Consider the following 6130-nt stretch of genomic DNA (forward strand, 5'->3'; position numbering starts at 1 on the left):
GACCATCATGTGGTTACTTCATTCCTCCTTAGAATAGGGAACAAAATACCCATGAAAGAATATAGGTACAGAGACAAAATTTAGAGCTAAGATGAAAGGATGGACTATCCAGAGACTACCCCACCCGGGGATCCATCCCATACTAATGGCACATGCCAGCAAGATTCTGCTGAAGGGATACCTCTTGTGAGGCTATGCCAGTGCCTGGCAAACACAGAAGTGGATTCTCATAGTCAGCTATTGGATGGAAAACAGAGCCCCCAATGAAGGAGCTAGGCAAAGTACCCAAGGAACTGAAGGGGTCTGCAACCCTATAGGTGGAACAACAATATGAACTAACCAGTAACCCCTGAGCTTGTGTCTCTAGCTGCATATGTAGCAGAAGATGGCCTAATAGGCCATCATTGGGAAGAGAGGCCCCTTGGTCTTGCAAACTTTATATGACCCAGCACAGGGGAAGCTCAGGGCCAAGCAGTGGGAGTGGGTGGTTAGGGGAGCAGGAGCGGCGGAGGGGGGTGTATAGGGAACTTTCAGGATAGCATTTGAAATGTAAATAAAGAAAATAATAATAATAAAAAATAAAAAAATAAAAAAGCATCAACCCCACCCCAAAAAACCAACCAAACAAAAGAAATGGTTATCATACTGTATATTTTATATACCATTAAATTTCTTGGTCTGTAATAACATTTCCTCCTCCCTTCCTTCCTCCTTCCCTCCCTTCCTCCATCCCTTCTTCCCTTCTTTTCTTTTCACCTCCCTCCTTTTCTCCTTACCTGCTTATCCTTGTCCTCCTCCTTCTCTCCCTTCCTTCTTCCTTGATCCTCTTCCCATTTTGTTAGCAATGCAAAGTTTACCAACACAGGGCCTCAAGCATAGTATCACTGATCCATTTTTTTGCAGCCCCTTGAAAAAAGTTGGGGTTTATTATTTTAAAACTCTTTAAAATTTAAATATATTTTGATCTTATTCCCTCCTTCTCCATGTCCTTACAGATTTTTAATAAATTTTAAATTTGAGGTGTCACATACTTCACTGGCAAATAATATTGTGAAATTCAATATATTTAGACATTCACTGAAATGCTTCAAATGTTTAGGGCAATCACACTAAGTTATGGAAACCAGTTTCAGAGAGTTAATCCCTCACAGAACAATCATCTAGCAATGTAGCATTTCTCACTGTTTAGTGATAATGTTTACAGAATTTCATTAGTTCAGTTTCATTACTGTCAAATCAAATAATAATTTAAAATGCTAGGAGTCATAATATTAGCTCACTCTTGCATCTTTTAATATTCAAGATGATACTTTGTATCCAATCTAGAAAAAGAGAAATTTATTTTTCACATTTGTCTTTGAATTATAAGTGGGCTGGCTGCAGAATATTTGTAAATACAACACTTCCTTTTAGTGAGCATTTTTTCTATTGGATAAGTTGTCATCAATGTCAAGAGAAGCTATTACATGCTTGGTATCCATAATGTAACTTTATGAATATATTCCTTCACTTTGTTCAAATAATTTCTTTCTTTGATGATTTTAAGGAAGTTATATAATAAAACATTGGTGATTTTATCATCTTTAATATTATATAAATTTGACTTTATACACATTTTCACATCATTAATGACAAAATAATTTGAATGGATATTGTTTAAAATAATATATATAAATCATATTCAGGGGTTGTATCTTTCACTTACAATTTTGTAGTTTAGAATAAAAAATATTTTGTAGTTTAGAATTTATTAAAAATCAACACTATCTTTCAATCACGAAACCTGACTCTTGCTTGTAGCCATATAAAAGAATAGTATATATATATTTAGGATAACTGAAAAAGGTCTTTCATTTCCAATTGTAGAAAAAATACTCCAATAGCTACTATTTTGTTGGGATGTGAACATTTTTGGACTTAGTAGCATAAGACGAAGGTTTTTCAAAGACCTTTTGTTGTTGTTGTTCTGATAAAGATGGTGTATAGTCTTACTCCAAAGTCCCAGAGGTCTATACTGTTATTACTCTTTTATTGAGACTAATTTAACTATGTTTCTCTTTCAAAGTGAAACAATTCATCATTTATTTGGGCAAACATCTTCATTGGTTCAAGACTTTCCTCTAACCAATATGGCAAGGCTGTGGATATTTATGGGTTTCATCTTTATTCATTCATTTAACCTTGAAAATATTGTACTCTGATTTCTAATAATATTGATACATGCAGCAGAACTTCTCAGAGAAGTTCCATGGGAGGAGGACAAGATTGTAGCATAGATAACCACAATGCATTATTCAAATATATGAAGTTGTCCAAGTATCAAATAAGTGAAAATGAATGACTTCTCAGGAATTTGGGGGATGTTCAAGCTTCTTATGAAGCAGATTATATCAAATAGCCCAAGCCAACCAAGCACCCAGGCAAGAGCAGTCGTGAGCTACTCTTTACTGTGCACATATTAATTGCTTCTAAATCTTTCTACTCACATGCATATAGTTCGAGGCATTCTTCCAAATGCAAAGTGGCATGCTACATCAGACACTGTCACTCTGAAAGGAAGAAAATGAAAGCAGTATAGAGGTTACTAGTCTATACCTTCTTAGACTCTTGGCCCTGGATCCATATGTGATGATGTAACTGGATGTGGAGCTTCCCTTCCCAAGCAGTTAACAGTCTATGAATGTGAAACTGCTAAAAATTAATAAAAATGCATCTAAGGTATATCTGGCAATTCTTGGCCTTGTTGCATTGTGCAGCTTAAGATAGCCTTTGTTCTGAACACACAGACTTCACACTTTGAACTACCCCTGGTGTCATGCAATATTAGTGAATGCCACCTGAAACACCATGAATCAGATCCAGTATGACCATATGATTTAATCTGCAATGTTTTCACTGCACATTGAAGCTTTTTGATCTTATAGAAACATAATGGTTCAGTTACTAAAAACAAAAAAGTATTATACTACCACTGTTTCTCAGCCTGTAGTATCAAAGATTGGGTCTTTGATATATGTTAGGGTGTTTGATTTTCAAATTTTCTCTTGTAGTTGTAGCTTTAAAATTTTTAACTATGGTTTTAATTGAAATAGAATCACACCAACTGCCTTCCCCAAACCCTTCCGCTTTTGAGTTGATAATCTCTTTTCCTTTAATTTTTACAGACATAAAGAAAGATGTGCATATATATAGCCACCTGCTAAAGGCAATATTTAGAATTCAGTAAGAAATTATTCCAGTCAAACACATTGATGGTAGTAGATCCTTTTCCGATGCCACTAATCCCGGAAGTTGGTGAGGTTCCCATCACCCTGCAGGTATGATTTCTATTCTTTAAGCCCAATTGAACTTCTATCAACATGTGAGTGTCCCACTGCATCTTTATGCATATCTTGCTATGTTGTAAATCACAGTTGTTGACACTGACTAGGACTGTTTAATTGCTTCCCTCGCTTCATGCAGCTTGCACAGTATTTTCTAGAATCATGGAGGCTAGACTGCAGGAAACAGGCTTTCATATTAGATCTGGATCAAACTATCTAAGTCCTCTGTCCTGAGTGAGCAGTCTCTTCAGTAACAAGGAGTCACCCTCAACTTCTGAGAGGTAACCAATGACAACATGGATAGTTTTGGTAATCATTTGAACCACTTTGAGCAAATCATGTGAAAGGAGATTTATCATGTCTGTTACTGGGGTTTTTGTTAGTCTATAGTTCTTGTGGAGATCATCATTAGCCTAGGTAGCTTAACTTCTTTTAAGATTGTGTGTGTGTGATATTAAACTGTATACCATCTCATATTATGCTATATATTTTGTTATGTATACATAACATATAACATATATAGCACATACAAATATATGTGAGTATATGTTTACATGTATTGTATATAATTTTAGGTAAATATAAATGATTCCTTGAGGCTCTATCAAACAACCTTGATGTTCATTGTACCTCCTTTCTACTTATCCTTCTGCTTCACTTCCTTTATTATCTCCAGTTCATGACTCTTCCCCACTTTTCCATTTTATGCTTCATATCACTCCATCCTTCTATTTCCATTTTTTACCTCCCTCAATGGTCTCTTTATATTTTCTTGATTGATGTAGTTACCCTATACTGTACACTTTCATCTAAATATTTAGAGCCAGGAACCATGAATGAGAAAGAACATGCAACATATGTCTTTCATAGTGTAGGCTACTTCATTCAGTATAATGTTTCTAGGCCCATTCATTTACCTACAAATTACTTGATTTCATTTTTCTTTACAGCTGAATAGTATTCCCTTGTGTATATATACCATATTTTAATTTTCTATTTCTCTGCTGATGCACATTAAGGCTGTTTCTATTTCTTAGCTATTGTAAATAGAGTGTCAATGACTTGCTAAGCCAGTATATGTGGAGTAAGATGTTAAATACTTTGGGCAAATGCCAATGAGTGGGTAGTGGAATAGCCAGAACATATGTTAGATTTATTGTAAGTTTTCCTAAGATTCTTTACAGTGGTTTCCAGTACGCATGCACCAATTTGGATAGCCACAATAGTGAAAGAATTCCTTTTTCCATACACCCTTGCCAGAATTTATTGTCAGTTGTTTTGTTGATCTTAGTCATTCTGCCTTGGTGAGATGAAATTTCAAAGTTGTTTTAATTTACATTTTCATAATTGCTAAAGATGATGAAAACTTCTTGAAGCCATTTTTTATTTCTTATATTGAGAACTTACTGTCACAAAAACAGAAGACCAGTGGAGTAAAATAGAAGGCCTGAATGTGTGCTTGTAAAAGCAGCTACCTAATAGTTGACAATGAGATAGAAAACACTGGAGAAGAGACACCGTCTTCAGCCAATAGAGCTGAAAACTGGAAGTCCACATCGATAGATTCATATCTATCACTCTGCACAAAGATCAAATTCAAGTGGTTGCGGACCTCAATTTGAAACCTGAAATTGTAAAATTGGTAGAATAAAAGCCCATAGGCAGTATCTTCTAAGATATAGGCATAGAAAAGGACTTTCTGAACAAGACTGTATTAGTCAAGGAATTAAGACCAACAATTGACAGCATAGATCTCAGCCTCATAAATCTAAAAAGCTTTTGCACATTCAATCAATGCAGTGAAGTAAAACCCACAGGATGGCAAATAATCTTTGCCAGATATATATTGAATAAAGGATGACTATCCAGAATGTATAATAACTCAAAAAACACAAGAGACATTGGAATAAATGATCCAATTAGTTATCATTTTTGAGTTTTATGAAAATTATGTGAAATTTTGTCATACATTGAGACATAATTCCATAATTTTATGAAATAGTCTTACCTAGACATGATTCTGCTATTTTGTACTTAGTATTTATGTGACATGGCATTCTCAATATCAATCATTATAAAATCAGAATGCTGATAAAGTCTAAATATATTATAAAGATGCTCTAAATCCTGTAGTATCAAATATTCAATCAAGATTGCTTCTTTATGTAAACATAAGCAACCACAGCTGTCTCATTAGCATACAAATTTGTCTTCATCTTTTATAAAAGTAAATTTTATGCAACCATGACATTGCTTTAAATTATTTTTTAAAGATTTATTTATTTATTTTATGTATATGAGTGCACTGTAGCTGTCTTGATGGTTGTAAGCCATCATGTGTGTGCCGGAAATTTGAATTCAGGACCTCTGCTCCCAGCAGTTGACCTTGCTTCCTATGGTTGACTCTGCTTCCTCCTGTCAGCCCACTAAGTGCCCTGTGGCTGTCTTCAGACACACCAGAAGTGGGTGTCAGATTTCATTATGGATGGTTATGAGCCACCATGTGGTTTCTGGATTTGAACTCAGGACCTTCAGAAGAGCAGTCATTGCTCTTAACTCCTGAGCTATCTCTCCAGCCCTTTAAATTATTTTCTTTTTTTGCTTTTTATTTGTATTTTTATTTAAATTATTTTATTAGATATTTTCTTCATTTACATTTCAAATGCTATCCCGAATGTCCCCTATACACTCCCCCCACCCTGCTCCCCTGCCCACTCACTCCCACTTCTTGGCCCTGGTGTTTCCCTGTATGGGGCATATAAAGTTTGCAAGACCAAGGGGCCTCTCTTCCCAACGATGGCTGATTA

This window comes from Mus pahari, chromosome X (assembly GCF_900095145.1).
Source record: "Mus pahari chromosome X, PAHARI_EIJ_v1.1, whole genome shotgun sequence".
Lineage (NCBI taxonomy): Eukaryota > Metazoa > Chordata > Mammalia > Rodentia > Muridae > Mus > Mus pahari.